The sequence below is a fragment of the Phalangium opilio genome, unplaced genomic scaffold (genome assembly GCF_054372755.1).
Source record: "Phalangium opilio isolate 3A_F unplaced genomic scaffold, DU_Popi_V2 ptg000060l_1, whole genome shotgun sequence".
NCBI lineage: Eukaryota > Metazoa > Arthropoda > Arachnida > Opiliones > Phalangiidae > Phalangium > Phalangium opilio.
Genome location: NW_028324177.1, coordinates 7,422,011 through 7,434,337, shown reverse-complemented (window position 1 = coordinate 7,434,337; position 12,327 = coordinate 7,422,011). Strand labels below are relative to the sequence as shown.

Here is a 12,327-nt window from a genome sequence, read left to right as displayed (position 1 = left end):
GGTTATGAGCCCAGCACGCTTCCACTGCGCCAGTCTCCTTACTTATTCATTGTATGAACAAACTAACTTATATCAAAATAGCAAGTGCTATTTTGCATTAATTTAGCTTAGCGTGGTTTCGATCCACCTACCTCTGGGTTATGGGCCCAGCACGCTTCCACTGCGCCACTCTACTTACTTATTCATTGTATGAACAAACTAACTTATATCAAAATAGCAAGTGCTATTTTGCATTAATTTAGCAGAGCGTGGTTTCGATCCACGGACCTCTGGGTTATGGGACCAGCACGCTTCCACTGCGCCACTCTGCTTACATCACCATTATATGAAAAACTAACTGATACCAAAATAGCAAATGCTACTTTGCATTAACATAGCAAAGAGTGGTTTCGATCCACGGACCTCTGGGTTATGGGCCCAGCACGCTTCCACTGCGCCACTCTGCTTACATCACCATTATATGAAAAACTAACTGATACCAAAATAGAAAATGCTATTTTGCATTAATTTAGCAGAGCGTGGTTTCGATCCACGGACCTCTGGGTTATGGGCCCAGCACGCTTCCACTGCGCCACTCTGATTACATCACCATAATATGAAAAACTAACTGATACCAAAATAGCAAATGCTATTTGCATTAACATAGCAGAGCGTGGTTTCGATCCACGGACCTCTGGGTTATGGGCCCAGCACGCTTCCACTGCGCCACTCTGCTTACATCACCATTATATGAAAAACTAACTGATACCAAAATAGCAAATGCTATTTTGCATTAATTTAGCAGAGCGTGGTTTCGATCCACGGAACTCTGGGTTATGGGCCCAGCACGCTTCCACTGCGCCACTCTGCTTACATCACCATTATATGAAAAACTAACTGATTCCAAAATAGCAAATGCTATTTTGCATTAATTTAGCAGAGCGTGGTTTCGATCCACGGACCTCTGGGTTATGGGCCCAGCACGCTTCCACTGCGCCACTCTGCTTACATGGCCATGGTATGAACAAACTAGTTTATATCAAAATAGCAAGTGCTATTGTGCATTAATTTAGCAGAGCGTGGTTTCAATCCACGGACCTCTGGGTTATGGGCCCAGCACGCTTCCACTGCGCCACTCTGCTTACATCACCATTATATGAAAAACTAACTGATACTAAAATAGCAAATGCTACTTTGCATTAATTTAGCAGAGCGTGGTTTCGATCCACGGACCTCTGGGTTATGAGCCCAGCACGCTTCCACTGCGCCAGTCTGCTTACTTATTCATTGTATGAACAAACTAACTTATATCAAAATAGCAAGTGCTATTTTGCATTAATTTAGCATAGCGTGGTTTCGATCCACGGACCTCTGGGTTATGGGCCCAGCACGCTTCCACTGCGCCACTCTACTTACTTATTCATTGTATGAACAAACTAACTTATATCAAAATAGCAAGTGCTATTTTGCATTAATTTAGCAGAGCGTGGTTTCGATCCACGGACCTCTGGGTTATGGGACCAGCACGCTTCCACTGCGCCACTCTGCTTACATCACCATTATATGAAAAACTAACTGATACCAAAATAGCAAATGCTACTTTGCATTAACATAGCAAAGAGTGGTTTCGATCCACGGACCTCTGGGTTATGGGCCCAGCACGCTTCCACTGCGCCACTCTGCTTACATCGCCATTATATGAAAAACTAACTGATACCAAAATAGAAAATGCTATTTTGCATTAATTTAGCAGAGCGTGGTTTCGGTCCACGGACCTCTGTGTTATGGGCCCAGCACGCTTCCACTGCGCCACTCTGCTTACATGGCCATGGTATGAACAAACTAGTTTATATCAAAATAGCAAGTGCTATTGTGCATTAATTTAGCAGAGCGTGGTTTCAATCCACGGACCTCTGGGTTATGGGCCCAGCACGCTTCCACTGCGCCACTCTGCTTACATCACCATTATATGAAAAACTAACTGATACTAAAATAGCAAATGCTACTTTGCATTAATTTAGCAGAGCGTGGTTTCGATCCACGGACCTCTGGGTTATGAGCCCAGCACGCTTCCACTGCGCCAGTCTGCTTACTTATTCATTGTATGAACAAACTAACTTATATCAAAATAGCAAGTGCTATTTTGCATTAATTTAGCATAGCGTGGTTTCGATCCACGGACCTCTGGGTTATGGGCCCAGCACGCTTCCACTGCGCCACTCTACTTACTTATTCATTGTATGAACAAACTAACTTATATCAAAATAGCAAGTGCTATTTTGCATTAATTTAGCAGAGCGTGGTTTCGATCCACGGACCTCTGGGTTATGGGACCAGCACGCTTCCACTGCGCCACTCTGCTTACATCACCATTATATGAAAAACTAACTGATACCAAAATAGCAAATGCTATTTGCATTGACATAGCAGCACGTGGTTTCGATCCACGGACCTCTGGGTTATGGGCCCAGCACGCTTCCACTGCGCCACTCTGCTTACATCACCATTATATGAAAAACTAACTGATACCAAAATAGCAAATGCTACTTTGCATTAACATAGCAAAGAGTGGTTTCGATCCACGGACCTCTGGGTTATGGGCCCAGCACGCTTCCACTGCGCCACTCTGCTTACATCACCATTATATGAAAAACTAACTGATACAAAAATAGCAAATGCTATTTGCATTAACATAGCAGAGCGTGGTTTCGATCCATGGACCTCTGGGTTATGGGCCCAGGACGCTCCCACTGCGCCACTCTGCTTACATGATCATGGTATGAACAAACTAACTTATATCAAAATAGCAAGTGCTATTTTGCATTAATTTAGCAGAGCGTGGTTTCGATCCACGGACCTCTGGGTTATGGGACCAGCACGCTTCCACTGCGCCACTCTGCTTACATCACCATTATATGAAAAACTAACTGATACCAAAATAGCAAATGCTACTTTGCATTAACATAGCAAAGAGTGGTTTCGATCCACGGACCTCTGGGTTATGGGCCCAGCACGCTTCCACTGCGCCACTCTGCTTACATCACCATTATATGAAAAACTAACTGATACCAAAATAGAAAATGCTTTTTTGCATTAATTTAGCAGAGCGTGGTTTCGATCCACGGACCTATGTGTTATGGGCCCAGCACGCTTCCACTGCGCCACTCTGCTTACATCACCATTATTTGAAAAACTAACTGATACCAAAATAGCAAATGCTATTTGCATTAACATAGCAGAGCGTGGTTTCGATCCACGGACCTCTGGGTTATGGGCCCAGCACGCTTCCACTGCGCCACTCTGCTTACATCACCATTATATGAAAAACTAACTGATACCAAAATAGCAAATGCTATTTGCATTAACATAGCAGAGCGTGGTTTCGATCCACGGACCTCTGGGTTATGGGCCCAGCACGCTTCCACTGCGCCACTCTGCTTACATCACCATAATATGAAAAACTAACTGATATCAAAATAGCAAATGCTATTTGCATTAACATAGCAGAGCGTGGTTTCGATCCACGGACCTCTGGGTTATGGGCCCAGCACGCTTCCACTGCGCCACTCTGCTTACATCACCATTATATGAAAAACTAACTGATACCAAAATAGCAAATGCTACTTTGCATTAACATAGCAAAGAGTGGTTTCTATCCACGGACCTCTGTGTTATGGGCCCAGCACGCTTCCACTGCGCCACTCTGCTTACATCACCATTATATGAAAAACTAACTGATACCAAAATAGCAAATGCTATTTTGCATTAATTTAGCAGAGCGTGGTTTCGATCCACGGACCTCTGGGTTATGGGCCCAGCACGCTTCCACTGCGCCACTCTGCTTACATCACCATTATATGAAAAACTAACTGATACCAAAATAGCAAATGCTATTTGCATTAATTTAGCAGAGCGTGGTTTCGATCCACGGACCTATGTGTTATGGGCCCAGCACGCTTCCACTGCGCCACTCTGCTTACATCACCATTATTTGAAAAACTAACTGATACCAAAATAGCAAATGCTATTTGCATTAACATAGCAGAGCGTGGTTTCGATCCACGGACCTCTGGGTTATGGGCCCAGCACGCTTCCACTGCGCCACTCTGCTTACATCACCATTATATGAAAAACTAACTGATACCAAAATAGCAAATGCTATTTGCATTAACATAGCAGAGCGTGGTTTCGATCAACGGACCTCTGGGTTATGGGCCCAGCACGCTTCCACTGCGCCACTCTGCTTACATCACCATAATATGAAAAACTAACTGATACCAAAATAGCAAATGCTATTTGCATTAACATAGCAGAGCGTGGTTTCGATCCACGGACCTCTGGGTTATGGGCCCAGCACGCTTCCACTGCGCCACTCTGCTTACATCACCATTATATGAAAAACTAACTGATACCAAAATAGCAAATGCTACTTTGCATTAACATAGCAAAGAGTGGTTTCTATCCACGGACCTCTGTGTTATGGGCCCAGCACGCTTCCACTGCGCCACTCTGCTTACATCACCATTATATGAAAAACTAACTGATACCAAAATAGAAAATGCTATTTTGCATTAATTTAGCAGAGCGTGGTTTCGATCCACGGACCTCTGTGTTATGGGCCCAGCACGCTTCCACTGCGCCACTCTGCTTACATCACCATTATTTGAAAAACTAACTGATACCAAAATAGCAAATGCTATTTGCATTAACATAGCAGAGCGTGGTTTCGATCCACGGACCTCTGGGTTATGGGCCCAGCACGCTTCCACTGCGCCACTCTGCTTACATCACCATTATATGAAAAACTAACTGATACCAAAATAGCAAATGCTATTTGCATTAACATAGCAGAGCGTGGTTTCGATCAACGGACCTCTGGGTTATGGGCCCAGCACGCTTCCACTGCGCCACTCTGCTTACATCACCATAATATGAAAAACTAACTGATACCAAAATAGCAAATGCTATTTGCATTAACATAGCAGAGCGTGGTTTCGATCCACGGACCTCTGGGTTGTGGGCCCAGCACGCTTCCACTGCGCCACTCTGCTTACATCACCATTATATGAAAAACTAACTGATACCAAAATAGCAAATGCTATTTGCATTAACATAGCAGAGCGTGGTTTCGATCCACGGACCTCTGGGTTATGGGCCCAGCACGCTTCCACTGCGCCACTCTGCTTACATCACCATAATATGAAAAACTAACTGATACCAAAATAGCAAATGCTATTTGCATTAACATAGCAGAGCGTGGTTTCGATCCACGGACCTCTGGGTTATGGGCCCAGCACGCTTCCACTGCGCCACTCTGCTTACATCACCATTATATGAAAAACTAACTGATACCAAAATAGAAAATGCTATTTTGCATTAATTTAGCAGAGCGTGGTTTCGATCCACGGACCTCTGTGTTATGGGCCCAGCACGCTTCCACTGCGCCACTCTGCTTACATCACCATTATTTGAAAAACTAACTGATACCAAAATAGCAAATGCTATTTGCATTAACATAGCAGAGCGTGGTTTCGATCCACGGACCTCTGGGTTATGGGCCCAGCACGCTTCCACTGCGCCACTCTGCTTACATCACCATTGTATGAAAAACTAACTGATACCAAAATAGCAAATGCTATTTGCATTAACATAGCAGATCGTGGTTTCGATCCACGGACCTCTGGGTTATGGGCCCAGCACGCTTCCACTGCGCCACTCTGCTTACATCACCATTATATGAAAAACTAACTGATACCAAAATAGAAAATGCTATTTTGCATTAATTTAGCAGAGCGTGGTTTCGATCCACGGACCTCTGTGTTATGGGCCCAGCACGCTTCCACTGCGCCACTCTGCTTACATCACCATTATATGAAAAACTAACTGATACCAAAATAGCAAATGCTATTTGCATTAACATAGCAGAGCGTGGTTTCGATCCACGGACCTCTGGGTTATGGGCCCAGCACGCTTCCACTGCGCCACTCTGCTTACATCACCATAATATGAAAAACTAACTGATACCAAAATAGCAAATGCTATTTGCATTAACATAGCAGAGCGTGGTTTCGATCCACGGACCTCTGGGTTATGGGCCCAGCACGCTTCCACTGCGCCACTCTGCTTACATCACCATAATATGAAAAACTAACTGATACCAAAATAGCAAATGCTATTTGCATTAACATAGCAGAGCGTGGTTTCGATCCACGGACCTCTGGGTTATGGGCCCAGCACGCTTCCACTGCGCCACTCTGCTTACATCACCATTACATGAAAAACTAACTGATACCAAAATAGCAAATGCTATTTTGCATTAATTTAGCAGAGCGTGGTTTCGATCCACGGACCTCTGTGTTATGGGCCCAGCACGCTTCCACTGCGCCACTCTGCTTACATCACCATTATTTGAAAAACTAACTGATACCAAAATAGCAAATGCTATTTGCATTAACATAGCAGAGCGTGGTTTCGATCCACGGACCTCTGGGTTATGGGCCCAGCACGCTTCCACTGCGCCACTCTGCTTACATCACCATTATATGAAAAACTAACTGATACCAAAATAGAAAATGCTATTTTGCATTAATTTAGCAGAGCGTGGTTTCGATCCACGGACCTCTGTGTTATGGGCCCAGCACGCTTCCACTGCGCCACTCTGCTTACATCACCATTATTTGAAAAACTAACTGATACCAAAATAGCAAATGCTATTTGCATTAACATAGCAGAGCGTGGTTTCGATCCACGGACCTCTGGGTTATGGGCCCAGCACGCTTCCACTGAGCCACTCTGCTTACATCACCATTATATGAAAAACTAACTGATACCAAAATAGCAAATGCTATCTGCATTAATTTAGCAGAGCGTGGTTTCGATCCACGGACCTCTGGGTTATGGGCCCAGCACGCTTCCACTGCGCCACTCTGCTTACATCACCATAATATGAAAAACTAACTGATACCAAAATAGCAAATGCTATTTGCATTAACATAGCAGAGCGTGGTTTCGATCCACGGACCTCTGGGTTATGGGCCCAGCACGCTTCCACTGCGCCACTCTGCTTACATCACCATTATATGAAAAACTAACTGATACCAAAATAGAAAATGCTATTTTGCATTAATTTAGCAGAGCGTGGTTTCGATCCACGGACCTCTGTGTTATGGGCCCAGCACGCTTCCACTGCGCCACTCTGCTTACATCACCATTATTTGAAAAACTAACTGATACCAAAATAGCAAATGCTATTTGCATTAACATAGCAGAGCGTGGTTTCGATCCACGGACCTCTGGGTTATGGGCCCAGCACGCTTCCACTGCGCCACTCTGCTTACATCACCATTATATGAAAAACTAACTGATACCAAAATAGAAAATGCTATTTTGCATTAATTTAGCAGAGCGTGGTTTCGATCCACGGACCTTTGTGTTATGGGCCCAGCACGCTTCCACTGCGCCACTCTGCTTACATCACCATTATTTGAAAAACTAACTGATACCAAAATAGCAAATGCTATTTGCATTAACATAGCAGAGCGTGGTTTCGATCCACGGACCTCTGGGTTATGGGCCCAGCACGCTTCCACTGCGCCACTCTGCTTACATCACCATTATATGAAAAACTAACTGATACCAAAATAGCAAATGCTATCTGCATTAATTTAGCAGAGCGTGGTTTCGATCCACGGACCTCTGGGTTATGGGCCCAGCACGCTTCCACTGCGCCACTCTGCTTACATCACCATAATATGAAAAACTAACTGATACCAAAATAGCAAATGCTATTTGCATTAACATAGCAGAGCGTGGTTTCGATCCACGGACCTCTGGGTTATGGGCCCAGCACGCTTCCACTGCGCCACTCTGCTTACATCACCATTATATGAAAAACTAACTGATACCAAAATAGAAAATGCTATTTTGCATTAATTTAGCAGAGCGTGGTTTCGATCCACGGACCTCTGTGTTATGGGCCCAGCACGCTTCCACTGCGCCACTCTGCTTACATCACAATTATATGAAAAACTAACTGATACCAAAATAGCAAATGCTATTTGCATTAACATAGCAGAGCGTGGTTTCGATCCACGGACCTCTGGGTTATGGGCCCAGCACGCTTCCACTGCGCCACTCTGCTTACATCACCATTATATGAAAAACTAACTGATACCAAAATAGAAAATGCTATTTTGCATTAATTTAGCAGAGCGTGGTTTCGATCCACGTACCTCTGGGTTATGGGCCCAGCACGCTTCCACTGCGCCACTCTGCTTACATCACCATTATTTGAAAAACTAACTGATACCAAAATAGCAAATGCTATTTGCATTAACATAGCAGAGCGTGGTTTCGATCCACGGACCTCTGTGTTATGGGCCCAGCACGCTTCCACTGCGCCACTCTGCTTACATCACCATTATTTGAAAAACTAACTGATACCAAAATAGCAAATGCTATTTGCATTAACATAGCAGAGCGTGGTTTCGATCCACGGACCTCTGGGTTATGGGCCCAGCACGCTTCCACTGCGCCACTCTGCTTACATCACCATTATATGAAAAACTAACTGATACCAAAATAGCAAATGCTATTTGCATTAACATAGCAGAGCGTGGTTTCGATCCACGTACCTCTGGGTTATGGGCCCAGCACGCTTCCACTGCGCCACTCTGCTTACATCACCATTATATGAAAAACTAACTGATACCAAAATAGCAAATGCTATTTGCATTAACATAGCAGAGCGTGGTTTCGATCCACGGACCTCTGGGTTATGGGCCCAGCACGCTTCCACTGCGCCACTCTGCTTACACCACCATTATATGAAAAACTAACTGATACCAAAATAGCAAATGCTATTTTGCATTAATTTAGCAGAGCGTGGTTTCGATCCACGGACCTCTGGGTTATGGGCCCAGCACGCTTCCACTGCGCCACTCTGATTACATCACCATAATATGAAAAACTAACTGATACCAAAATAGCAAATGCTATTTGCATTAACATAGCAGAGCGTGGTTTCGATCCACGTACCTCTGGGTTATGGGCCCAGCACGCTTCCACTGCGCCACTCTGCTTACATCACCATTATATGAAAAACTAACTGATACCAAAATAGCAAATGCTATTTTGCATTAATTTAGCAGAGCGTGGTTTCGATCCACGGACCTCTGTGTTATGGGCCCAGCACGCTTCCACTGCGCCACTCTGATTACATCACCATAATATGAAAAACTAACTGATACCAAAATAGCAAATGCTATTTGCATTAACATAGCAGAGCGTGGTTTCGATCCACGGACCTCTGGGTTATGGGCCCAGCACGCTTCCACTGCGCCACTCTGCTTACATCACCATTACATGAAAAACTAACTGATACAAAAATAGCAAATGCTATTTGCATTAACATAGCAGAGCGTGGTTTCGGTCCACGGACCTCTGGGTTATGGGCCCAGCACGCTTCCACTGCGCCACTCTGCTTACATCACCATTATATGAAAAGCTAACTGATACCAAAATAGCAAATGCTATTTGCATTAACATAGCAGAGCGTGGTTTCGATCCACGGACCTCTGGGTTATGGACCCAGCACGCTTCCACTGCGCCACTCTGCTTACACCACCATTATATGAAAAACTAACTGATACCAAAATAGCAAATGCTATTTGCATTAACATAGCAGAGCGTGGTTTCGATCCACGGACCTCTGGGTTATGGGCCCAGCACGCTTCCACTGCGCCACTCTGATTACATCACCATAATATGAAAAACTAACTGATACCAAAATAGCAAATGCTATTTGCATTAACATAGCAGAGCGTGGTTTCGATCCACGGACCTCTGGGTTATGGGCCCAGCACGCTTCCACTGCGCCACTCTGCTTACACCACCATTATATGAAAAACTAACTGATACCAAAATAGCAAATGCTATTTTGCATTAATTTAGCAGAGCGTGGTTTCGATCCACGGACCTCTGGGTTATGGGCCCAGCACGCTTCCACTGCGCCACTCTGCTTACATCACCATAATATGAAAAACTAACTGATACCAAAATAGCAAATGCTATTTGCATTAACATAGCAGAGCGTGGTTTCGGTCCACGGACCTCTGGGTTATGGGCCCAGCACGCTTCCACTGCGCCACTCTGCTTACATCACCATTATATGAAAAGCTAACTGATACCAAAATAGCAAATGCTATTTGCATTAACATAGCAGAGCGTGGTTTCGATCCACGGACCTCTGGGTTATGGGCCCAGCACGCTTCCACTGCGCCACTCTGCTTACATCACCATTATATGAAAAGCTAACTGATACCAAAATAGCAAATGCTATTTGCATTAACATAGCAGAGCGTGGTTTCGATCCACGGACCTCTGGGTTATGGACCCAGCACGCTTCCACTGCGCCACTCTGCTTACATCACCATTATTTGAAAAACTAACTGATACCAAAATAGCAAATGCTATTTGCATTAACATAGCAGAGCGTGGTTTCGATCCACGGACCTCTGGGTTATGGGCCCAGCACGCTTCCACTGCGCCACTCTGCTTACATCACCATTATTTGAAAAACTAACTGATACCAAAATAGAAAATGCTATTTTGCATTAATTTAGCAGAGCGTGGTTTCGATCCACGGACCTCTGTGTTATGGGCCCAGCACGCTTCCACTGCGCCACTCTGCTTACATCACCATTATATGAAAAGCTAACTGATACCAAAATAGCAAATGCTATTTGCATTAACATAGCAGAGCGTGGTTTCGATCCACGGACCTCTGGGTTATGGGCCCAGCACGCTTCCACTGCGCCACTCTGCTTACATCACCATTATATGAAAAGCTAACTGATACCAAAATAGCAAATGCTATTTGCATTAACATAGCAGAGCGTGGTTTCGATCCACGGACCTCTGGGTTATGGGCCCAGCACGCTTCCACTGCGCCACTCTGCTTACATCACCATTATTTGAAAAACTAACTGATACCAAAATAGCAAATGCTATTTGCATTAACATAGCAGAGCGTGGTTTCGATCCACGGACCTCTGGGTTATGGGCCCAGCACGCTTCCACTGCGCCACTCTGCTTACATCACCATTATATGAAAAACTAACTGATACCAAAATAGAAAATGCTATTTTGCATTAATTTAGCAGAGCGTGGTTTCGATCCACGGACCTCTGGGTTATGGGCCCAGCACGCTTCCACTGCGCCACTGTGCTTACATCACCATTATTTGAAAAACTAACTGATACCAAAATAGCAAATGCTATTTGCATTAACATAGCAGAGCGTGGTTTCGATCCACGGACCTCTGTGTTATGGGCCCAGCACGCTTCCACTGCGCCACTCTGCTTACATCACCATTATTTGAAAAACTAACTGATACCAAAATAGCAAATGCTATTTGCATTAACATAGCAGAGCGTGGTTTCGATCCACGGACCTCTGGGTTATGGGCCCAGCACGCTTCCACTGCGCCACTCTGCTTACATCACCATTATATGAAAAACTAACTGATACCAAAATAGCAAATGCTATTTGCATTAATTTAGCAGAGCGTGGTTTCGATCCACGGACCTCTGGGTTATGGGCCCAGCACGCTTCCACTGCGCCACTCTGCTTACATCACCATAATATGAAAAACTAACTGATACCAAAATAGCAAATGCTATTTGCATTAACATAGCAGAGCGTGGTTTCGATCCACGGACCTCTGGGTTATGGGCCCAGCACGCTTCCACTGCGCCACTCTGCTTACACCACCATTATATGAAAAACTAACTGATACCAAAATAGCAAATGCTATTTTGCATTAATTTAGCAGAGCGTGGTTTCGATCCACGGACCTCTGGGTTATGGGCCCAGCACGCTTCCACTGCGCCACTCTGCTTACATCACCATTATATGAAAAGCTAACTGATACCAAAATAGCAAATGCTATTTGCATTAACATAGCAGAGCGTGGTTTCGATCCACGGACCTCTGGGTTATGGGCCCAGCACGCTTCCACTGCGCCACTCTGCTTACATCACCATTATTTGAAAAACTAACTGATACCAAAATAGCAAATGCTATTTGCATTAACATAGCAGAGCGTGGTTTCGATCCACGGACCTCTGGGTTATGGGCCCAGCACGCTTCCACTGCGCCACTGTGCTTACATCACCGTAATATGAAAAACTAACTGATACCAAAATAGCAAATGCTATTTGCATTAACATAGCAGAGCGTGGTTTCGATCCACGGACCTCTGGGTTATGGGCCCAGCACGCTTCCACTGCGCCACTCTGCTTACATCACCATTATATGAAAAACTAACTGATACCAAAATAGCAAATG

The 12,327-nt window shown here is 44.6% G+C and overlaps 1 non-coding gene across 1 annotated transcript; it reads right to left on the bottom strand.

Moving 5' to 3' along the window:
• Window positions 1–4,958: 4,958 nt before the first annotated feature.
• On the bottom strand, window positions 4,959–5,030 carry TRNAV-CAC (transfer RNA valine (anticodon CAC)). Its single transcript has one exon. It is a non-coding gene; the product is annotated as a tRNA-Val (tRNA).
• Between the last annotated feature and the right edge of the window lie 7,297 nt (window positions 5,031–12,327).